This window comes from Lampris incognitus, chromosome 15 (genome assembly GCF_029633865.1).
Source record: "Lampris incognitus isolate fLamInc1 chromosome 15, fLamInc1.hap2, whole genome shotgun sequence".
NCBI classification, from domain to species: Eukaryota; Metazoa; Chordata; class Actinopteri; order Lampriformes; family Lampridae; genus Lampris; species Lampris incognitus.
Window position 1 is genome coordinate 14,615,747 of NC_079225.1, and position 25,280 is coordinate 14,641,026.

The 25,280-nt window shown below is 49.3% G+C and overlaps 1 protein-coding gene across 2 annotated transcripts in view; it reads left to right on the plus strand.

Annotated features, from left to right (window-relative positions):
• The first annotated feature begins 268 nt into the window (after positions 1–268).
• The window catches only part of fut8b (fucosyltransferase 8b (alpha (1,6) fucosyltransferase)), a 117,965-nt gene continuing 92,953 nt past the window's right edge, over positions 269–25,280 (plus strand). For both annotated transcript variants that reach the window (XM_056294844.1, XM_056294845.1), the window contains exon 1: positions 269–455. The gene's annotated coding sequence lies outside the window, so the exon portion shown is untranslated. The remainder of the gene's footprint in view (positions 456–25,280) is intronic.

A 25,280-nucleotide genomic window follows, 5' to 3' on the forward strand; every position in this document is an offset into this window, starting at 1 on the left:
TTGGTTAATAAAGTGAATTCTGATACTGCATTGCTACAGAAAAGATGGCTAATCCCCTCCCTTTTTGACAGGCTGGCAGAATCTGTTGCTTATTTTACTGGCACAAAGTAGCCGAAAAGTTTCTCCGCAGGTGGGTCACGACACGAGGAGGTTTTTGGGGGGGGGGTGGAGGAAGCCCTGCCACACGGGGCTCGTCTTAGCAGCCTTGCAGTACCGCAATCCAACACTGGTGGGCGCGCTGCAGCTTTGACTCGGCTGGCCTCTCATCCGAGAGCGCCCGGGCAAAGCGGCGCGGCAGACTACCGTGTCTCGGGGACTACAAGCTCCTCCAGTTCCTGTTTCCGCCGCAGCCTTTTCCTACCCGAATTTAGACGAAAACATCGCTGCGTCAGATTCCAACTTCAGCCAGCCCCCCCATGGTCGGAGCGCGCGGAGCGCCGGGGTGTCATGTCCAGGTACGTGGTTGTTTTAATTGTCCTGCGTGGCGGAAGAGGCGGAAAAACCGTTACGAGGCTTTACGTGTCCGGCTCTGGCGGAGGCGATTCTGTCACATCTCCCCCCCCCCCCCCGGCCGGCCTGTTGACTGCGTCGCTGCTGAGCTCGCGGTGACAAACGTCTGGTGCCGATACAATGAAGCCATTTCGCCCCGGTTTACCCCGGATCGGGGGGAGGGAGGGAGGGGGAGAGGGCTCCGCGGATGTGTCGGCTACGCACTGCAACGAACGGTTCGTCCCGCCCGGCTCTAGCTTTCCTCTTCGCTCTACAATTTAGAAGCGGGGGGGCGAAGAAAGAGAGAGAAGAAGAAGAAACAGTGACGTGTTGGAAACAATCTGCCACTTTTCGGCGACCCCCGCATGGGGGTTAAGGGGGTTTTGGTCGTCGGGGAGAGCCGGGGGTTAGCCCCGGGACCGCGGCTTTAGCCGGGCTAGAGGCGGCGAGGGCGGTGTAAATGCATCCCGACGGCACGTTTGCAGCCTCCCAGCTAAAGGCTACCCGCGATGCTAGGAGCTGGTAGCCGAGGCAGAGCCCCCCCCCCCCCCGGTAGCCGAGGCAGAGCCCCTCCGGTAGCCGAGGCAAAGCCCCCCGGTAGCCGAGGCAGAGCCCCCCCGGTAGCCCCCCGGCTACCATCTCGGCGCGCATCCCTCCCCGGACGAACGCGGCTCCCGGGTGCCCGACGAAAGCCGAGTGAATTTGACCTTCCCCCCCCCCTCTCTCTCTCCCCCTTCCGAACACAACGAAATACCGTCAACGCGCCGAGGGGGGGGGGGTTCATCTTTATTTTAGGACAAGTGCGCGTGCGGTGTGTCCCTCAGGGTTCCCTCCTCGGTGTTCTGGTGAAGGAACCGACACCAACCGAGCCTTTGCCGACACGCACTTAACGATGCTTCTTTTTTTTCTAAATGGGTCATTTTTGGACCACCGTACATACCCGGGCGTGCGTGCCGGGAGCCGGTCCGGGTGGTGAGGCGATTCGTGGGTGAGAGTTGAGTTTGTGGTTCGTGGGGGGGGGGGGCGGGTTTAGTAGCGACTCTGCTCAGATCCGCGTTACGATGCAGACGCGTCTTTTGTTGGCAGTCGGACACAAGAGAGACAGGCTCGGTAGTCCGGGAGCCCACAGAGGGACATGCATCCCCGTCAGAGAACAGGCGAAAATCTCTCACACCACCTCCTCCTCCACCACCACCTCCTCCTCCTCCTCCTCCCTGAAGCTAAGAAGAAAGCACAGAGATTAATTAACTGTTTGCAAAGCCAGGCCTACAACTTCACAAAGCAGGTGGTCATATGGCCATGTGTACAATAATAATAATAATGGTGTAAACTACTAATAAGACACGTTAGTCCCTAGCTGACGGGTCTGACCCTTTAGCCGAGCGGTCAGTGACGTCGCCTTGTGGTGCAGTACACCCCGTATCGAATCCCGCACCGGGCAAGAAAATAAGCGGTTACAATAACAATAATAGTAGTAGTGTAGTTCGGTGCATCATGGAGCCCGGCGTTAACAGCGGCAGAGCCACGAGTCGAGTGGGACTCTCACGTGTTGCTGCTGCCGAAGAGCGTGGATAAAATCCTCCCCCAAAATGTTTTTTTTTTATTTTTTACTTTATTTAGTTTATTTTTGAGATGTGGCTCCTGCCAAGGATGGCGTTCGACCCCGATGGCCATCTAATGCATCAGTAATGCTGTCTAATGAAGTCAGCCTCGGTGACTGAAAGGGGGCTGATCGAGTGAGTAGCCCCCCCCCTTAACCCATTCGCGAAGAAGTAGGCCGCCATGCATTTCGCAGTGAGCGGAAGAGTTTGATGCCGCCGGGGGGGGGCCGGGACTCCTCTCGGTCCCGTACTGTGTGGACCGTGGTAGTACGGTTCTTTAGCTGGATGCCTATTCGGAGCCGGGCGTTTTCACGCTGAGGAGAGTAATGACTGGAGAACCGCGTCTCGGCGTGCAGGACTTGCTGCGATGAAGTAAACACTCCACTTTCACTTCAAGCGACAAATTCTCATTTACATGCTTTTGGGAGATTTCCCGACTGAAGGCGCTTTAAACAGAGGAGGCTAGATGAGAAAAGATTCAAGATCCCCCCCCCCCCCCAGTGCCCCTCTCTACGCCCCCCCCTCCTCCTCCTCCTCCTCCTCTCCCCATACTTCATGCCACTGTCTGTCTTCATTTGCAGCTAACGAGTTCATTAAACATATTAGCGTGGCTGTGCCGGCGAGGTTAGACGCGGCGCAGTGAGCAGAACCGGCCGGTGACTCATTTCATACTTGTGTCTGTATTTAACCCCCGGCACAAATGACGGGCGGGCGGGCGCCGCTTCCCTCTCCGGGCTTTGGGTTTAAGTAAGCAAGCCACGTCAAATGGGTTTTTAGTTGGACCAGCGGTTGGGGTTTGTTTTCCCGTCCCCCTGCACTGTGAAATACCCCCCCCACCACCACCCCGTCACCTGCACGACGAGCGCCTCCTCTGCTTGCATGGAGAAGCATCCTCATTTCAAGCATCACAGTGTGTTGCCTCCGTGTACTCCGTGTGTGTGTGTGTGTGTGTGAAATGCTTGATATTGGCCTCGGTTCTCTGTGTATACATCCCCCCCCCTCCTTTTGTACCCCCTTTTTACCCCAGATATGAAACACCAGAGGCATGAAGGGAAAAAAAAGGCGGACTAGAATTGAGGAGGAGGAGGAGGAGGAAGGGGGGGGGGACAACAACCATGTTTTGAAGATGCATCCCCACTTTGTTGGCCTCGTGCTCTGGACACAAAGAGCTGAGGAGAGACAGGCGGCGCTTGTTGCTAGCTACAGTCACAACGCTGCCAAAAGGGGAAGGCTCAGCTGGTAGCGTTGTTTTTGTTGTTTTTGTGTTGTTGTATTGATCATCTCCGTGCAGAGTAGGTGCTTCCCAACTCCACGTAACAATGCACTGTAAACGAAGCGGAAGCTGCAGAGGAGGCGCTTCGCTGTTCTTTTCTCTTCTTCCTACTTTTTCTGGCAGCTTTGAATAAGCGGCGCTCTCGATATGGTGCGCGGCTAGCCTGTGACAGAAAACCACTCAGACGTGTGGTGTTTAAAAAAAAAATGCGTGTGCAAACAAAAGAGAGAGAGAGAGAGAGACGAGGTGATAAGTCTCGGTGGGTCAGTGATCGGTCCGTGTATGTCCTGTGCTGGCATTTGGCTGGCATTTTGGTGTGTGCACGCTGCCCCCTTCTCTACCTCCTTGGCTTCTGAAGACACCGACAGACAGATGGGGGGGGGGGGAGGGGGGGTTGATGGTCCACCTCTTCTGAGGTGCAGCGCTTAGCGGGGAGAACCCCTTGTGATGTCCCGGGTCTTATGCAGAAAGCTGTCGAGCTGACAAGAGTGGTAATATGTCATACGCGCTGACGTGTACCCGCTTTTGTTCACCTTCGTATTCGGGCAGAATGCAGCCACTCCGAAGGGCAGAATCTGTAGGGGAGGAGGGGGGGGGGGGAGACCTCTCTGCCATCACTCCTTTCTCCTCTCATCCTGCAAGAAGGCCATTATCATGTGTATTGTAAGACAGAATGTCTGTCTAGTGATTGCATGAGCCAATCATACGGCGAGTACAGGTTTCCATGGAGAAAAGTGAGCCAGGCTGGAAGACTGGAGGAGCTCAACTTGAACAGGCGGGCCTGATCCAGGCTGATAGCATTTCTAAAGGCAGCTGAGAGAGAAAAGGCCCCAGCAGGCCTGGCCTGCCGTCTGCCTGTCGAAATGTCTGGCCGCTTGTCTACCTGTCTCACTCAGCCGAATGTCTGAAGACAGAGGGGGGGGGGGGGGAGGAGGAAGATCTGAGAAGGATACAGCCAGACAAGTACAATAGGAGCTGGCCCTAAAAAGCCACACGGCATTAGATTGGATTTGTGGAAGGACTGTATCCAGACCACACAGGGCCTTGGCCACAGCTGTCTCAGGCAGGTTAGGGGTTGGGAGCGGGGTATGCGGGTGGGGGGTGGGGGAGGGGGGCTGGATGCTCTCGGAGTGCCTCTGTCCCTGCTGCTGCTGTTGTTGTGCTGACCAGTCGGTGATCCTGACCTGGCCTTCCCCTCAGAGTCTTCAAGCCCGGGCTTTGTCTGGACCTGCGGGGAGGCTGCCCAGCCTGCAGGCATGGGGGGTATGTGCGTGCGTGCACGCAAGCTTGCTTTCGCTTTTGCGGTATCCCAGGGGTTTACTGCCATTGTAGCTCAAGCCAGGAAGTGGGTCTTACGACATCTCTGCTTCGCTCAAAGGGACTGTCCAGAAATAGGCATGTGCCCATCCCCATCTAATGCTTAAATTCTCCTCTTCCCCTTCCCCTCCTTTTTCGGCAGGAAACGCTTAACTGCCCCTTGCTGCATTGCCTTGTTTTTGTCCCATTGTGTTTATGTGTGTGTGTGTATCTTGGTGTGCACATGTGTGTTTGCACAAGTATAAGAAGGGTGAAGCAAAGCGGTGGTTGATTCATGGAGCAACTGAACGCACACGGGTATGACATAACAGCGATATTTTAGCGTTTCGGGACTTGCTAAGGGACTCGCTGTCGGATGGTCATCAAACACCGGACAAAAACGGCCCCAGCCCGTCCTTGGCACCGGCATCACATACCTCTCGCTGGCCCCCCCGTGTGCTCAGCGCCTGTGGCCCATGAAACGGCTTTGGTGGTCCCTCTGAACCCAGGGTTCGGACGAAGATCAGAGCAGAAACGGAGGGTAGGAGAGATTCAGGTTTCACCTCAGAGTTCTTGGCCGATAGACAACATTAGTCTCTCCCCCCACCCCCCCAGTGCGGTACCGGTACAGGAACCACCATGTTATGGATCATGGGTGGGGGGGTGGGGTTGAACATACTATGACTTTTCCCTGATGGCACAGAAAGATGGGAGTGCCGAGGAGGCAGATGGGTAGGGAGGGCAATGAAGAGAGAAAGGTGGTAATTGGGACAGCTGCACAGCTAGAGGCACAAGCAGATCACCCCCCCCCTTAAAAAGAGACCCAGATGCTGGCCATTAGGATCATAGTGACAATGGTCCAAATCTATGCCAGCCAACACACACACATATCAAATATTCTGAGGCACATACGCACATATACTCAGATACACTCGTGAAAAAGTGCACACAAAGACACACGAGTTTGAACTCTTGTGACAGAATGGGTGCATTTCCCACACTTGGTGGGAGAGGTTGTGTGACAGCTGTGGTTCTGTGCGCGGTGGGGTGGGGGGTAGGGGGGTATTGATATTTCCCTCTTTGCAGAGGGTGGTCCAGACTCCCATGAGTCTCACTGCTGTCTCCACTCACGATGACCGGTGAATGACTTCTTTTTTAGCTGGTGGTACCAGATCACTGCTGGGTTAGCCTGCATATGAACCTCACCGAGCACCAGAGCAGGTTGAACGCCTGTCCCCGGGAGAGGGGAGCTGGACCCCGATGAAAGACCTCCTTTATCCTTGTTCCCAGACAGGCCGCTTTTTAGGTCACCGTGGAGCCCGTCCTGCTTCCTGTGGGGAAGGCCCACAGGTCTGACTGCCTTTGTAGAGGACACTCTTTGGGGTGGTTTCCTCTAGATTTTGTTTATTTGAGTGAGGTGGGGATTTGTGAGACAGCCCCTAAGGAGGTCTAAATTCATCTTCTTCTTTTTTTTCTCCCCATTTGTACCTGGCCAATCATCCTGCTCTGAACCGTCCTGGTCGCTGATCCACCCCCTCTGTTGATCCCGGGGAGGGCTGCAGACTACCACGTCTCCTCCGATACATGTGGAGTCGCCAGCCGCTTCTTTTCACCTGACAGTGATGAGTTTCACCAGGGGGACGTAGCGCGTGGGAGGATCACGCTGTCCCCCCCAGTTCCCCCTCCCCCCTGAACAGGTGCCCCGATCGACCAGAGGAGGCGCTAGTGCAGCGACCAGGACACACACCCACATCCGGCTTCCCACCTGCAGACACGGCCAATTGTGTCTGTAGGGATGCCTGACCAAGCCGGCGGTAACACGGGGATTCGAACCGGCGATCCCCGTGTTGGTAGGCAACGGAATAGACCACCACACCACCCGGACACCCTTTAAATTCATCTTTTCAACCTACATTGGGAGGTCATAGCATTGCATCAGCTGTTTAGTCGGAGGACATTCATTGTCTCCGTTGCTGTCCTAGCCTACCTGCCGCCAAGCTGACAGCAGGCTGGGTGTTTCACATGCACTCGCCCCTCTCCATATCCATGGGTTCATCAGATGCAGGCATTAAGTGTCTGTAACGTGCACATGCCTGCCTTGTGTGTGTTATTGTGTTAGCTGGCGACACGGGGCGGCTGCTGAGAGGATTCTGAGCGATCGGGGAGGATTGGCCTGAATGGATTTCCTTGGCAGGAGTGCCGTCACCTGGCCCAGCATGGTGCTGCGGAGGACACGGGATGGCAATCAGACAGCAGGCCCACTGCTCTCCGATTCCACACCGTGAATACACTACCAGAGCCGCCGCGCTCGCATACCGAAGATGCATACGCTGAGCAGACAGAATACGAGAAGCAACAACTTTCTGATATTGACTTGCAGCCGTTTCTGCACAGTCTCTTGTTCTTTTGAGGAATTCTTAAAATGCTTCTGTAAGCTCTGCTGCTCCCCAGCCACACCTCCGCTGCTATGACTGAGCCGGATTTAACAGACGATGCTCATAACCGATCACGGCTTTCACTCGGATTTAGTCAAATCATTTCCAAATGAATTGAGCGATTACTCAATATGAAGAGCAGTTGTTCCAAACATGTTGCTCTTCTGGGTCTTCGTGCACACTTGACGCAGAAACATCCAGGTGTTTTCCGTTGTACCACTGAGGTGTTACGTATTGGCGACATCATGAACGGGGAGGGAATATTATCACAGCTGTGCATTTCTCACCAAAAAATGAGACCGGTATTACACCACCGAGGCTTCATGATCGAGAAAACATATCTTGTGTGAAGTTTTTTTCCACAAATATTGTAGAAAGAGGAAGAGAGGCATGTGGGGGGAAAAAAAAGTTTTGGAATCAAACCAGGCCTCTGGGGTGAATATGTGAGGTGCTAAAAGGAAGACCTGGCCTTTTGAATATTCTCCAGGCTTGCTGCGCCAGCTATCAGTTGTACGTGTTGTAGAAGTGAAGACTTACTGCAGCCTTTGTGATATAGGCACGGCAATCTCTCGCTCGTATTTCAACACTGCCACTCTCAGTTTAGTAGATGCAGGTGGCACATGTCAAGGGCCCAAGCAGGCTGAATCCATCACACGTCTGTTCAAAAGGAAATGTCTGGTTTCTGGAAGACGGATGGGACTGGCTGCCAAAAGGGAGGGATTTGATTGGTCAGTTCTATGCAAAATGCAAAGTTCTTCATCTAAGTTCTTAATAGATGAAGCGTAAAAGTTGTGATTGTTCTGGTGGGGCTCAGCAGCGATGCTAAAATGGTTATAGCATATACAGCATCGAACCTTCTTTACTTTCCTGATGTGCAGTTAATACTTCAAATCATTAAGATGTGAGCTTCTGAAAACATGCTGGTTGTTCAGCTTGGCTCGGACCTGTGTTGTGTAGTTGTGATATTGTCTGTTCAAATCGCTGCACCCTCTCATTTTTTGTGGCATTCATTATGTCATAATATAGGGGCGTCCGGGTGGCGTGGCGGTCTATTCCGTTGCCTACCAACACGGGGATTGCCGGTTTGAATCCCCGTGTTACCTCCGGCTTGGTCAGGCGTCCCTACAGACACAATTGGCCGTATCGCCGGGTGGGAAGCCGGATGCACTAGCACCTCCTGTGGTCGGTCGGGGCATCTGTTCATGGGGGAGGGGGAACTGCGGGGAATAGCGTGATCCTCCCACGCGTTACGTCCCCCTGGTGAAACTCCTCACTGTCAGGTGAAAAGAAGCGGCTGGTGACTCCACATGTATCGGAGGAGGCATGTGGTAGTCTGCAGCCCTCCCCTGGATCAACACAGTGGGTGGAGCAGCGACCGGGACGGCTCTGAAGAGTGGGGTATTTGGCCAAGTACAACTGGGGGGGAAAAATAGTAATATATCATTTATCATAATAAAGAAACTAATGCCGAAGATATCCTTGAAAATATCTGTATTTCATCCTTGTTTCTGTTCTGTGTAGATTATGGAGTGGAAACGAGAGGCTGCCATATCGTCACCTTCCTTCCCACTGCAGTTTCACCACTTAGAAAATGTACAAAAATTAAAACCCTTGCTCGGAACATAATCTGCTCTCGGCAACGAGTCGGGCTGATACCCTGTCGCATGTCTCCGAGGCGTCAGTCAGACATATCTTCAGCTTAGCCGGCTGCATCTGGGGAGGAGCGCGGAATTGGCCGATATAGGCCCAAGCTCTCAGCCCCTTTAGCCAAGACATACTAACAGAGAGGAAGGGTGATAAGAGAGAAAGAAGGAGAAAATAAGATTGAGTGAGTGTGAGGGGCAGCAGAGAGACAGCATGAGATTTTATAGGTCTGGGATTTGGGGAACTACAGTAGCTAACTTCTCTTTGATGCTTTTACTTGGCGCTTCATGGTGTCGCAGAGGGCAAAACTCAGAAATGCTTACTTCTCTCGCGCTCTTCCTTTTCTCCCTCTGTCTCGGTCTGTTTCTCTCTCTCTCTCTCTCTCTCTCTCTCTCTCTCTCTCTCTCTCTCTCTCTCTCTCTCTCTCTCTCTCTCTTCCCAGATTCTTTCATTCTCACTCAGACTAGTGTATCCTATGACCTTTTTAGTGTTTCTCGAGTTGTGCTTGATTTTTGTCTCATAGCATGAATCAATGAAGACCATTTCGGAGGATAAACCTTGTCCTTCCTTTCGAGACGCTGCCCTTTTGGGCTGGCAGGGCAAGGCTGTGAAACCAAGAAGGCCACCTCTACTCGTTCAAACAAACCCAATGCCCTCCTCCAACCTTCCACTCAACTCCATAACCCCCACCATCAACATTGCCACCAACGCCACCCAGTCCACAGTGGGATCACATCTCCTGGTTATTGTAGCACATCCTGCTTCACTCCAGAAGCGTATCACTGTGGCAGAGAGGCAATGCTGCTTTCTCCAATGACAAGCCCTTTGCCGTACCAGCATGAGACCATCTGTCTGGCCCACCCACCACACAGCCCCCTTGGAATTGCACTGAGTTGACATATAGGGATTTGACAGCTTCTCATCAGTTGGCAAGTTGGCATGGTGCCCCTTCTGTACAACATCCCAACAAAGAGGGTGCTAGTTGTTTGGCGTGTTTTTTCCCTCCTTTTTCTCCCCCAATTGTATCTGGCCAATTAACCCACTCTTCCGAGCTGTCCCGGTCATTGCTCCGCCCCCTCTGCCGATCCGGGAAGGGCTGCTAATGCTAATGCTAATGAGTAGGCACTAGTGCAGTGACCAGGACACATACCCACATCCGGCTTCCCACCCGCAGACACAGCCAGTTGTGTCTGTAGGGACGCCTGACCAAGCTTGAGGTAACACAAGGATTTGAACCGGCGATCCCCTTGTTGGTAGGCAATGGAATAGACGGCTACGCTACCCGGACGCCCATGGGTTCCAGTTTTTTGTTCCAGACCGGAACAGCGATAACAACATGGTAGTCAGATGTAAGATGCCTTGGTATTTATTACTCAATGAGAAGGCGCGACAGTCCAAACCCCATTATGCTGTTGGAGCTCTGCTTGAGAGGGAGGGAGAAAAAAGGGAGGCAAGCTGACCGACGGTGTGCTTAGATACTGTTCTACATGGTTACGGCAGATGAGAGTAGTAGAAGACCGGATGATAGGATTAACGAAGATTGGACCGGTGGTTTATCCTGTCTGTCCATCTTGGCGTGGCTGGAGAAAGCACATGGCCTCAGGGTAGAAGCATCTGTGGGCAATGCCAGCCATACTACCAGGTTTTGCAAATATGCATCATTAGAAGAGGCTGTGTGACAGCGTGCTGCAAAAAAGGAAAACGGCCTTCTCCGTGTTGGCTTTTACTTTACTTTGATCTAGTGACAAAAGCAAAGAATTGCGGTTGGCACATCAAATCAGCGAGGAGCCTTAAACACACAGCAAGGGCTCTACTTCCTCCCTTTGATATGTGAAGTAAATGAAGGTTTATTATAGATTAATCCACTGTCATGGTTGTCCTCCAACTCTTGATGTTAGCACAAAACTAAGAACTAGCACAACACGCCCACCTGAACTGTTGCGCTGCTCCTGTAGTTTGACTGATGGAGGCCTCAGCCTCGCGCGTCACACTCGCTCCACGTTGGATGCGTCGCGTAGGGAATACATAGGGAACACATAGCTTGCTGGCGATAACGGTAAGCTACATGGTAGCTTTAATGTGCGCTGTCTGAGCTAATTACTGAAATATTAGTCCTGTGAGAGGGTCGGTCCCTTCAACACATTGGCGTCGGGCCTAGCCGGGGTCAAGGGGTTCCCTTCATCTGCAGTGTTACCCCCTTCATTTGAAAAGCCAACCCACCCCTCCTTCACTGGAATAACAGAATGCTGACACATGCTGCCTCTTCACCCATAGCAGCATCATCTGCCGCACTCGCTCTTTGCTCCCCTCCGGCAATTTCTGCCCTAACTGAGGTGCTCTTGAGCCATATTAATCACCGTGGCAACATTGCCCTGTAGATAATCATTGTCTTGGGGATTAGCATAACAACAGAGGAGAGGCTTTGCTTTAATTCCACTAACACTGGACCAAGCGCCTTTGTTTCGGCGCGCCTGCTGGGTTTGCCGTAACTGGGATTAAGAGCGCGGGTTGCCGGCCCGCTCAGTGCCCATAAGGCCACCAGACTGCATGCACGTCCCCTCAGGTGCCCTGCCATGTGTGCCAGGACACCCGGCAAAGTGCCCTTGCATGGTACCACTGGCCGAGCTGCAGAAATGAAATTAATCCTAATTTTCAGCTGAGCATTTAACCGTGAGAACACCTAACAAATTAAACCTTAATTTCAGACTCACTCTACACCTCAAACCTAACCCTGAACTGACAAGAGAAATGGGGCGGGGTAATTTTGCTGTACATAGTGGCAAGCAGAACCGGCTGGCTATTCACTCTTTCGTAAGTCACATTTCTTAAGAATTTTTTGAGACACTTTATTGATCCCCTTAGGGGAAAGTACGCCCTGCCTTTAACCCATCCCAGTTGTGTGGCTAGGAGCAGTGGGCGGCCGCCATGCAGCACCCCGGGACCGACTCCAGTTCGCCTTGCCATGCCTTGGTCAGGGCACAGACGGGAGTACTAACCCTAACATTTTAATGTCTTTTTAATGGTGGGGGGAAACCGGAGCACCCGGAGAAAACCCACCACAGACACGGATAGAACACGCAAACTCCACACAGAGGATGACCCCCCCCCCCCCAAGGTTGGACAACCCCGGGGTTCGAACCCTGGACCTCCTTGCTGTGAGGTGACTGCACCACCGTGCCGTCCATATTAATTAAGTTGATAGCCAGTGCTAGGGTAGGAGGGTGGCATGTATAAAACTATATACCACATATCCCGGGCTGCAAGTCGAAGCAAAAAAATATGTTGTTGCGAGGAAAACAACACATATGTTGGTTCGGTATACAAGTCGCATTTATATGGCGGTACAGTAGTGTTGCGCCGGTCAGGGTTTTTTTAATACCTGCGCCCACCTGACTCGTTATAACAGCCAATCCACACCACCCGGCCCACTAAGATATGTGTTAATTAGCCACGCGGACCCCACCCGCAAACCTCCAAATTGAGCCTAGGCCGCAGCAAAGTTAGCAGTGCGGCACTGTTTCGTTTTTGGGCTGTTTGCCCAGCATAATGCACTGATCGCAAGGCCTCGCCTACTGTATCTCAGCCTCGCAGTGTCTGGGACTAGACTACCAAATACACACACTAATTGTTCCAAACGGTGTTCTTTATTGTTGAATAGCAGCAAAACAAGTCACCCTTCATTAAAGACATGACCTCTGCCTATTGCACGCAGTGTTTCTGGAAGTTATTGATAACTTACTCGGCGCGCTGCTTTGGCACCTTTTTACCCGCCCACTCGAACCCCTGATATTTTCTAGTGAGCGGCTTGGATAACGGATGGACGGAAGCTTACCCGAACCCGCCCGGCTGTGGGTCGACCCACACTATCTGGTGGCCGTAGTTGAAATGCAGTATATTTGTCCCGCAAAATTACAAAGTACAAGTCGCTTCGGAGTATAAGTTGCAGGACCGGCCGGACGAGTAGAAAAAAACCCCGCCGACTTGTAGTTGGGGAAATACGGTACCATGTATCATACTTGCTATTCCTGCCTGGTCTGGGCAGAGTGCAGTGTTAAGTGGAGTAGAAAGTGCTCCAGTGGACAGGGTGCAACCCTATGCTTGACTCCCTGCTGGCAGAGGGGAGTAGGAGTCAGGACGGAGGGGAGGGGAGCAGCACGGGGGCAGCAGCCGACCCTGCAAGCACAAGAGATTATGGGAAATAATTTAGAAGGGCTCTTGACGGTGATCCTTTAATATGCGTGGTAATGTAAAGACCCTCTGAAAAAAAATATGGCCGCAATGTGTGGTTGGGAAGGTCTTTATATATATGTGTGTGTGTGTGTGTGTGTGTGTGTGTGTGTGTGTGGCTGTGGCTTTTGTGCATCAACAATCTCCATGGAAGATTGCTGCGGTTAGGCATTCACGCTTTCTCAAGGAAACAAGTTGTTAGGCTTGCAGAAGGAATTTCAGGCCCTCTTTAAGAGGCCGCCACACCATTTCAACGCAGCACCTTTTGAAAGATTAGCACAGACGTTAAGCCCAGGCACACACATACACACACACACACACACACACACACACACACACACACACACAGAGTTGCATATGCAAAAAAGGGGTACACACCTCCTTTTCCACTCTGGCAATTTCCTGTACTTGATTTATTTTGCCGGACAGTGGCTTTTCACTTTTCACCTGGGTCTGATATTATCAAAATATGTTTTCCGGGGCGTCCGGGTGGCGTGGCGGTCTATTCCGTTGCCTAACAACACGGGGATCTCCGGTGTGAATCCCCGTCTTACCTCCGGCTTGGTCGGGCGTCTCTACAGACACAACTGGCCGTGTCTGCGGGTGGGAAGCCGGATGTGGGTGTGTGTCCTGGTCGCTGCACTAGCGCCTCCTCTGGTTAGTCGGGGTGCCTGTTCGGTGGGGGGAAGGGGAACTGGGGGGAATAGTGTGATCCTCCCATGCACTATGAACCCCTGGTGAAACTCCTCACTGTCAGGTGAAGAGAAGCGGCTGGCGACTCCATATGTATCGGAGGAGGCGTGTGGTAGTCTGCAGCCCTCCCCGGATCAGCAGAGGGGGTGGAGCAGCGACCGGGAATGCTCGGGAGAGCGGGGTTATTGACCAAGTACAATTGGGGAGGAAAAGGGGGGGAAGAAAAAATGACATGTTTTCCACAGCCTAGTAGTCTTCAGGCTGTTCTACACACTGATTTAACACATCTTGCCTTGTTTTAGGCCACTAACCCGCTAGTGTACAGGATTTCCGGCTAACACCGTGTCGGGATCTGGACAGGCTTCGGCGTGGCCAGCAGCTCTTGGTACTGTCTCTACTGAGTAATTTGGAGCACCGTAAAGGGTTGATGTTAATTGTTCCCATTGGCTACCTCTGAATCCTCATGAGACCCCGGTAGACTACTTGTGTTTGCTTCTAATGTGGGCTTGTTGACAAGCGAGGCGGTGAAGAGGTGGTTTGTGTGAGGCAGCTGGAGCAGGGTGGCATCGATGACCCAGTCCACAGCAGCGTTGCAAGTTGGCCACATGGTTCCTCCTGAAGACTGCTGGTTCTCCATCTGCCTCAGTAGACACACACACACACACACACAAACACACACACATTTTAGACGCTCTTCTTGAATTCACTCTACACAACATTTTTAAACGACAGAGGTTCACCATAGCTTTGAGACATTTAAGGATACAAAACCACTTTGACTCAGGCGGTCCACCTACCAGTGGCTGCATCATTTCACTATTTTTATTTATTTATTTATTTTTACTCTTTTTGTCATGCTTGCAATATGTAATCTAGCAGCAGGTTTAGGAACACATCCAGTGTTGCCTCATATCAGGACTGGCAGTTTATGAGCTTTGCGTAGGTGGTATTGGGTGTCTGTGGCAGCCCATTTAATGTGCACAAGGGTATGTACATCGATTTGGATACTGATCATCGTATTGTCAAGTGCATGGGGCAGCACACTAAGTGAGCCCTCTTGTTTATTATGAGAATCTGTCCATCTGTCGCACAGGGTTGGCCATATTTGCAAGACAGCCTCGTCTCTATTGGCACATTTGTAGAAAAACTTGGCGCCGGACCACGTGTCCTGGAAGATTTCAAGGCCCCGGACAAGTGCGAGAAATTCCGGTCAAATATTATTTATGTTTATTGAGTTTAAAATCAATTGATAGGCAGGCGATGTAAAGAATGACATCATCGAGGGCGTCCAGGTGGCGTGGCGGTCTATTCTGTTGCCTATCAACACGGGGCTCTCCGGTTCGAATCCCCGTGTTACCTGGTCGGGCGTCCCTACAGACACAACTGGCCGTGTCTGCGGGTGGGAAGCCGGATGTGGGTATGTGTCCTGGTCACTGCACTAGCGCCTCCTCTGGTAGGTCGGGGGGTTCCTTTTTAGGGGGGGGGCTGGGGGGAATAGCGTGATCCTCCCACGTGCTACGTCCCCCTGGTGAAACTCCTCACTGTCAGGTGAAAAGAAGTGGCTGGTGACTCCACATGTATGGGAGGAGGCATGTGGTAGTATGCAGCCCTCCCCGGATCGGCAGAGAGGGTGGAGCAGCGACCGGGACGGCTCGGAAGAGTGGGGTAATTGGACAGGTACAATTGGGGTGAAAAGGGGGGGGGTCCGAAAAAAAAGAATGACATCATCAAGGCATGTAGATTTATAATACTTTTTACTGAAAAGTAGGCTACTTTATTCTGAATAAAATAAGTCCTGTTAACAGACTCGCATGCATAACGCTATTTTAAGGATAAATAAATAAATATAACACAAGCCCACGTTTGTTGGGGCAACACGTAAACACAAAGAATTTCCTTCAGCTTTAGGCCTACATTTTCTCAGATAAGGTAAAACAAAATAAAAACTATTTAACAAACAAACAAAAAAAATGCATGCCTATCTGGCTGATCTTGGCCATGTGAAATAGAGCTTGTAGCTGAGAGCACAGCTCCTTGTTGGACGTTTCGTCAGCCTTTTCCTCCAAATTAGCCCCGCTTCTTTAATCGGTTCCATTTAAGATTCTTAGAACCTCGGTGCTATCTAGAGAACCAGCCCACATTTCCACCAGGTTTGAGCAGAACCAATGCAATCAAGGATATGTCAATGGAGGGCCTTGCACAAAATCAGCCTTGTTAATTAAAGAAGCACATTAAAAAGAACTCCTAGGGTGTGGAATGTTTAAATCTGTTTGATGGCGACTTTAGAATAATGATTTGTCTTAATTAGCAACCCATCCCACAGAAGAAAACACATTTTTTGTTGCGCCTGCATCTAAAAGAACTTTATAGTTTATTATGAACTAGACCTGTTATGACCTAGACCTAGACCTATTATGACCTAGACCTATTACAACCTAGACCTATTATGACCTAGACCTATTATGACCTAGACCTAGACCTATTACAACCTAGACCTATTACGACCTAGATCTAGACCTATTATGACCTAACATAGACGTATTATGACCTAAATCTAGAGCTATTATGACCTAGACCTATTATGACCTAAACCTAGAAATATTATGTCCTAGACCTATTATGACCTAGACCTATTACGACCTAGATCTAGACCTATTATGACCTAGACCTATTAAGACCTAGACCTATTACGACCTAGATCTAGACCTATTATGACCTAGACCTATTATGACCTAAACCTAGACATATTATGACCTAGACCTAGAATATGAAACACTTGTGTGTCATATTCTATGTTGTCATATTCTAGGTTGTCATGAGAGGGGGGAGGGGTACCGGTTAAAGGGCTTGTCATTGTTGGCATCTGGTGGTAGCTAGCGAGCTAATTCATTGAAGGCTGTGGATATAAGAGGCTTTTTCAGCAAGAAACAGGATGGAGGCAGCGAGGTGCAGGCGGAGCTAGAGGAGGTGGAGGAAGAGTTAGCAGCAGATGAGTCAGCACGTGAGAGTGCCACAATTTTAACGGATACAATATGAGAGAGTGGGGGGGGGGGAGACAAGCGCGCAACAGAGGAAGGGATGAGGCCGTGAAGAAAGACGTTATCAGATGGAGAGAGCATGAAATCCGCTGATTACAGTGTTGCGGTATTGTGACCGTCAGCCCACATGGAATAATGAGCGTTGATGACTATTCAGACGGGGTGAAATAGTGCATTAATGGTTTGCTTTGGTAGATAAACTGATATTGGTTGGGGTGTTCAGAGAACTGATTAAGTCTATGGAAATGTTCCATTATTACAAATGTTTGATATTTGTTTTTATTTATTCATACCGTTTTGCTTTTTACTTTTACTTATTTGGTCTTATTCTTATTTTTGCCTTGTCTGGATTTATTTCTTTGTAAAGCACTTTGTAACATTGATTTAGAAAAGTGTGATGTATATAAAGTTATTTTTATTATTATGTATAAAATAAATTGATGAACAACGTGTTCATGATCTAATCACCGCATCAAAAAATGAGAGATTTTTGTTGGCATTTGTTGATTGCATCTTTTTTATGAGCAGGACAGGATAGAGGAGAACAGGAGGAGAGAGCAGAGGAGAAAGCAGGAGGAGAGAATAGAAGGAGAGAGCAGAGGAGATGAGGAGTGCGACAGAGAGATGAGACGCCAAAAGAGCTGCTAGAGAGGTGAAGAAGAGGAGGGCATCAGCTAGACAGATGAGACACGGAGCTAACACGGTTTGTCACAGTTCAGAAGGAGCCCATGTGACACAGCAGAAGCAGGAGCTAGGAGACCAGGGTTGGTCCAATTTCCAAACTGAACAAAGAATTGGCAACATGCAATCTAGCATATGACTGCTTCATCAACGTCAAGGCTGTTATTTTAATTAGGGTTTTGCTTCTGCTGCTAAAAATAAAAATAAGAACCGAGTTGAATGAGAGCTCATTTTGTTTATTTTGACGTCATGTGGTGAAGGCCAGCCTACACACCTGACCGCGACCTTTCGGTAGATTACAGTGTCGCACACCTTATATTCAGTTTACTCCGAAGTAACTTGAAAATGGTGTGTTATCGGGGGAAAATATAAAGATTTCTGGGGTGGGCTAACTACGCCCCCAGTGTTTCCACATCCTAACAACGCCACTGGGCTGAACACTGTTTAGTTTAGTTTTCACGGCTGGAGCCACGCTTCAGCAGCAGCGGTCTTCATGACTTCAGACTGCATGTCAGGCTCATCGTCGTTAGACCTGCGTGGTTTCAGAAAATACCTGTTAAGGTTTGCTTGCTTGGCCGTGTCTGATCTGTCGCTCGTCGCTGTTTGCCGTTATAGTGGTTGTGCAGAGCACACGCTTTATCAGAGTGAAGCAGCAAGGAAATACATGGAATGGTTGTTTCCTTCATTGCATCATCGTCTATAACCTGAACATTCCTAAATGGAAGGATATCCATCCATTATCCGAACCGCTTATCCTGCTCTCAGGGTCACGGGGATGCTGGAGCCTATCCCAGCAAGTCATTGGGCGGCAGGCGGGGAGACACCCTGGACAGGCCGCCAGGCCATCACAGGGCCGACACACACACACACACACACACACACACACACACACACACACACACATTCACACCTAGGGACAATTTAGTACGGTCGATTCACCTGACCTACATGTCTTTGGACTGTGGGAGGAAACCGGAGCCCCCGGGGGAAACCCAGCAGACACGGGGAGAACACGCAAACTCCACACAGAGGACGACCCAGGACGACCCCCATGGTTGCACTACCCCGAGGCTCGAACCCAGGACCTTCTTGCTGTGAGGCGACCGTGCTAGCCACTGCAGCACCGTGCCCTAGGTTGGTGGAAGGATATGTGGAGATTTAATTTTACCCTGTTTTAATACAATTCAGATTGTGCTTAGGGGAATTATGACCGGAGAAGTAAACATGTCGGACTTCAACAGATTTTCCCAGTCAAAACAACCGTCAATTACCGGATAACGGGAACTATATGTAGTGATTTCCCAGCTCTCTAAACCGACTCGCTGGAATGGCAGTGTAGGCTCTGACTGTCAGTATTGTGGAATGAGACTTGGCTTACAGAGTACACAGGGAAATGTCTTGCCCTTCATATTCGCATTAATCTTTTAAATAGGCAACCTATCTCGCAAATAAAAGGAGCTCCTCTCGGCTCTTCCTTGACAAAGCAGCGCATGCACACAGATGGGTTAGAGCTCTCCCCAGCCTCTCAACATGGCAGTCAGATGAATGATCTTGCCAGCTGGGTTATTGATACGTTATATTTACCAAGCCATTAGCCAACTGATTAGTGAACTGTTAATTAAATCAAAGGCTTTGGTTTGCTTATTGAATCCCAGGCACTCCTTATTCGTTTACCTCCTTTACCAAGATTAAGATGGTCATAAAAGGAGTACCCTCCATCATCCATTTGACTTCCCGAGCACTGGCTGAGCATCTCTCTTGAGCATCTCTGTCTGTCTGTCTGTCTTAAAACTGTTTAGTCTGACCAGCAGCCAACCCCACCACCACCACCACCACCTAAGGTATTCATTTTATAATGTTATGATTCAGTGAAAGGGGAAATCTTGTTTATGATCCGCATATTTGATTTGGCAAAAGATTTTACACGGGGTGCCCTTCTTGACGCAACCCTCCCCATTTATCTGGTCTTGGGACCGGCACTAAGAATGCACTAGCTTGTGCATCCTCAGTGTGTGACGGAGGAAGATGCAGAGGACAGGAAGAAATGGAGCAGCCGAAGGTAGTAGTAGTAGTAGTAGTAGTAGTAGTAGTGGTAGTAGTAATAGTAGTAGTAGTAGATGATTCAGGGAAAGGGGAGCATATCTTGGCATATGTGAAGCTTTAATCAGCAATTGTTTGGTATTTTTACTCAGTGGCTGACTTTAACGATGAATCTATCAATATCTTAACCCACTAATCAGTTTGGCTAATCAGCCTATTGTTTCAGCTCTACTGTATAATTGTACCATGTATAGATACTGTATATATACTTTGGCTGGACCGGGTCAGCCCTACAAACGTGAATGTCCCTGGCTGACTGACTGACTTAGACCCCGTTTACACTTGGTTTTAAAATGCGGTTTTTTTTTTTGTTTTTTTTTTGCGATCGGATCACAAGTGGGCAACGCAAAATACCAGTGTAGACGACCACCACAACGTTTTGTGAACCGGTTACTCAAACCACTTGCCGAGGTGGTCTGGGACGCATCTGACCACATATCTTTTATAGCGTAAACGCTAACGCGTCCTGATGCGTCCCTGACAAGGACGTACCAGGAAATCTTCTTCGTCTTCGGAGTAACGAAATCTGATCGCAAGTGGTCAGCAGGACGCGTTTGGAGACGCATTGATAGACACAGGTGTAAACGGCGCTGTGTCTCGCTGTCCACTGGCGATCCGATCGCCCAAAACGCATTTTAAAACCAAGTGTAAACAGGGTCTTGAGCGATCGTGTTTGACTCGATTGGGCCGCTGGATCAGGTGACCGACGTCACTGAAGTCACACGATTGGTCGGCCGAGAGTGGGGAGGGAGCGATGGGGGAGAGCGCACAGTTAAAGCGCCCCAAATAACAATTACTCCGACAAAACACCAATTGGCTGTGGTTACATGCGCACTTCTTTTCATTCCGATTGGAGACTTCGGGTGAACGTGGGATGTGCTCTAATGCGGTTTACATTCGCCGACGCATTTAATCGGAGCAACTGCGTGGCACGCGCTGTGTTGACATCTTTTCATGGACTTGTTTAAAAAAAAAAGTCCTTATTTTGTATTTTCTTACCCTAGGCGTCCTGTAATGTTCAGTTCTTTAGCAGCCTTTCTGGAGCAGCTGGCAGGCTTCACAAGGCATTGTTTTTAGAGGGAGAAGGCTGTCATGCTGTCAAGTGGCAGACTGAAACAGGCATGGGAATTCCCGAGTCTTTGGGATGACGCAACCCGGCCAATGTTTCTGTCTTGGGGCGCTAGCTAGCTACTTTGGCTAAAAATGCGAGCCGGTGCTAGCTAGCAGCGGAATCCGCTAGCGGTACAAACGCCGGGGTCAGCCATCGTGAGCAAGGCCAGGGAAGCCCAGGCGGAATGTTAGGTAGCCACAGGCGAGGAACAGTAGAATCCCTTCATGCATTAAACAATATTGGGCTGTATTTCCAGAAATCAGGCAATTAGCTCGGCGAGGAAGTATAAGGAAAGCCACGGCTGAGGGCTGAGTCCACATGGTTCTCGCCACCTACGGCGCCACTGTGGAGTTGGGGACTTAGGTTCGATCAAGTCCGTGCAGCAGTCAAAGATCGGGCAGAGTCGGTGAAATAGTACAGGCGAACCACAAAATCACTTAAAAGCTGCTAACAGTTGAAAAGCAAGGAAGCAGAGAAACAAACAAACCGCCAGCTGGCCGACAACTGACTACCAGAAATGACTCAGCGGAGCTTGCGCATGCGCAGAAAGAACTCGGGTTAAATCGTTTACGTGGTACCGTTTTTCTTTTGATTGGTTTATGAAAAGGCTTAAACTACCTGTCTGATTGAGGTGTTTATATGAAGCATTGTTATTCTGTTTGGGCTTTTAAACCAACGATAATGGAATATTAGGCTCCATATATAAATGTAGCTACCGGCGAATTCACGAAAGGAATGCGCGGCTTTTGCGGCCGCTAAACCTGCACAAATAACACAGCAAACAAACAAACGTGTCATTTTCAAAGCACCCGCAAAGGGTGAAATGCACCCCTCCGTACCTGTGCTGCCAAGCAAATAGCATCTTGGTGCTCCTGTGCTATTTGCATGTATTTAATTAAGTACCGTTTATATATCTGTTGCAAAACTTGCCGCTTTCCATGCAAATGAGCATCATTGCAAAAAAAAAAAAATACAATTCACAAACACCAACGCTAATAGCCACCCGCAGTTAAAGTGAAAATGATTGGCCTTTTCAGAGTTGGAGGTAACTGATGCCCAGATTTCCAGCGATGATGGCAGCAGGGATTGTTGCCAGGCGACCGCATCGTCGTGCCGGGTGCGCTCGCGAGTGGATATTTCGAATGAGACTATGACTCGGTGATTTAAATGAGAACGAAATCACTCGCAAGATCCAGTTTGATGACAAAGGATGACACTGAACCTGCACAATGTGTTCTCGGCGCAAAGCCACAATTTATACTTCGCAACATGGGACAATTGACCGCAGTCACGCCATCGACACGTCAAATTTTTGTGCGCGTCTAACTTGCACTTTACGGTAGCCCGTTTGTCACACGGCTGTATGGGGTGAAAGGGATCTTGCTGGCACGTTCAGTGCAAACTGTTTAAAAATCACGACAGCTGGGTTCTGCTACTTCATTGAACATAACCCAGCCAGGTATAATTCACCTAAAACAATCTGTCTGCCCCTCAAAAAGTGTCAAAAGCTTTTATTGGAAAGCAAAGTCCATAATTTTTATAAATTTATGAATTTTATAAATATGTAAATTAAATGTTACAAAATTTTATGAATTATTTAACTCCTGCTGATGCATGCAAATATTGCATATTTGTGTTTTATTGTTGATTGCACTAATGATTTTTGCTGCTTTTGTTTTATTGTATTTGATGGAAGATCACCTTGAGTGTCGTGGAAGGCGCCTTTAAATAAAACATTATTATCATTATAACTTCCTATATTTTTTTTTTAAATCTATGAAGTTATACCAAAATGTTTTTACCACATGCCACTTGATTCTTTATGACTGGCTTCCAAGGAATTAATGACATTAACTTCGTGCTTTTTTTACTGTAGGAATGTGGAACTATGGGATGCCCCAAATCCTGCAAAATGTCAACTTGCTTGTGTACATGCTGTATGTTAAATGTCCATAAAACAAGAAAATCAAATTATTGTCAGCAAACTCCACTACATTCTTGAAGACCAGGTCCCCGCATATCCCTGTCAGGAATTTCATGCCTTTTTACTGTACCAGTTTGGAATTATGGGATGTCAAAATCCTCCTAAATACCCCTTCACTTCAGTACATGCCACTTTTTAAAAGCCCGTAATGGAGTGATAAATTATTATCAGCAAACTCCACTACACTCTTGAAGACCAGGTCCACGTGTATCCCTGTCGTGGATTTAACACCTTTTTACTGTACCAAATTGGAACTACGGGTTGCCGAGGATCCTGCGAAATGGCCTTTCACTCATGTACATGTTGTGTTTTTTAAAAGTCCATAAAATAAGCAGCATAGGAAAACATCTAAACATGAATTTCCCCTCAATACAGAGTGAGTCATAGAAAAACAAGAGGCAGCCGCAGATAGAAGCAGATGAAAGAGGAGGGGGAGGTAACAGATAACTAGAATAGTTAGAATTACAATTACATTAACTTCTCTTTCAAGTCAACTTTCCAAGCTGTGAGTGGGAAGTATTGTTCTTGCCGCTGCATTTATAGGCCTCTTGTTTTTCTTACGCGAACGTAGCTTAACTAGCTTAACCGTGTCGCGTGATATGCTGCGGCAGTACATTTCAGCTGCACATGTTGCTGAGACCACTACGGGGAACCGCGGATGAACCTTTAATATCCAGAGATTCACATTATGGGCACTTACCCTTGACTATCCCTGTAACCGATAGGCCACAATGTCGACCATTGCCCAGACCCGGTCCAGCCATACGCCACGCAGGCTTTCAACTGGTCTCGTCGTCTCGTATTCCACATACATGACATTACACATGCACACTGTGTGTTAAGTATAAAGTCGGTGTGAAAACAGTGAAATGCTGCCGTGTACTGCTACAGTATTTACAAATGCAGGGAAATCTCATCATTGATATTTGGTCTGTTTCACCCAGTGCTAATCCTGCCTCCCTTCTCTCTCTCTCCCTCCCTCCCTCTCTCTCCTGCCTTAGGGGAGACAATTTCTCCTCCCGGTCTCTCATTGAGGTGTGATAACGGAGACTTGCTCTGATGTCTCTTATCTCTCCTCATCTGCCAAAATGCTGCCATTGTTTGTTTTACGCTCCCTGCCACGGTTTCCTACATCCGTCCATTTTTATTTATTTTTTTCATTTTATTTTTCCTTCCCGGGCAACACCCAGTTCCTCATCCCGGCATTCTAAGCAATGGATCAAAACTGTCAGAATAACTTATTGGTGTGTTGGTCTTCCTCCTGACATCCCCCCTCCCCCTCCCCCTCCTCCTCCTCCTCCCCTCGATCTTTATCAAAAGGCCTTCATACGATGTTGCTGGTTTCCTTTCTCTTCGCGCACCTTTTGTGCATGCTATAGATTTGTCGCTGCCTATCTGTGGCAGTGCAGTCTGCTGCCTGCTTACCTCCGTTGACGGAGTGTGTGTCCACAGCACGCCACGCTTGACTGCACCGGGGTAATGCAGCCAGCTAGCCCAGATCCACCCAACAAACACCATACATTGCATGGAAGGTGAGGAGATTGGCTATATAGCCCAGGGTGGTGTGTGTGCCGGCTTGTGTGTGTGTGTGTGTGTGTGTGTGTGTGTGTGTGTGTGTGTGTGTGTGTGTGTCCGATCTAGTGCATCGGATGCAAGGTAAGGAGTAATAGACTCGAACTGTGTCAGAGCTGCTGTAGCCAGGCTTAGCCCCATTCAGTCCTGGATTTTTGGTCTGTGGGTGCAGCCGAGAGGGGGGGGGGTCGTGTTACTGGGGTGGAGGGGTGCCACACAACTACATTACTGAAAAAAATGGATTTCCTTTGCAACCGACTCGCTCCTTTGTGCGCGTGTTATGCCGACATCAAAGTGAGTGCAGGCGCCACGTGTCGTGTTATTACGTGACTCCCGACATAGATGAACGGGTGGATAAGGGGCGCTCTGAGCTGTCTTAAGGCCTTCACAGCTTAACATCCCAGATTTACGATTATCACTTGATGCTTAATTGCGATACCCTGCTATCACGAGGATGGTGGTGTCCTCATTTTCCATATTTGTTTTACGTGTTTTGGTTTTTTTTTGTAGAACGACCAAGGCGGTCATTTTGACCGTTTTGGATTTTCAAAGTTTAATAACTTTGTAAAAAAAAAAATAAATAAAATAAAACAATACAGACCTCCCGCTCCCTGAATGCTCCTAAAATTGCATATATTTACACTGAAATGAATTTAGATCAATTCACAAAAAAGAGGTTGTAAGAGCTACCGGGAACGACCGTGAGCGGTCAAAATGACCGCGCGCAATTTGCGCGTCATCGTGCGCGTCGTGTCACTATTTGTGACGTGTGTTGGTCGCGTCATTTCCTTCGCAACGTTCGTCGCTCTGTCCTAGAAACACACTAGCGTCCTCCAGTGCAGAGAAGGAGTCTGAACTTGATTTGTGATTATGTCCAACATGTCTGGCTACAGACGCACCATGACCACCACCGACGCGTTGCAGCATTTTGTCGTCAGTCACTTCTTAACAGGCATGCTAACATATGCAATGCATTAATAGCTCAATTGGGTATTTATCTTGACAGAATATAGAGTTCAAAAACCGGCCGTCATTTTGACCGCCGGTGGTCGTTTCAGGCGGGAGTGAAATCCCGGGCCTTCTGGTTTGAATATCCACATGTAGGGGATGTTGCCTGGGTTTACTCGCTCATCCTT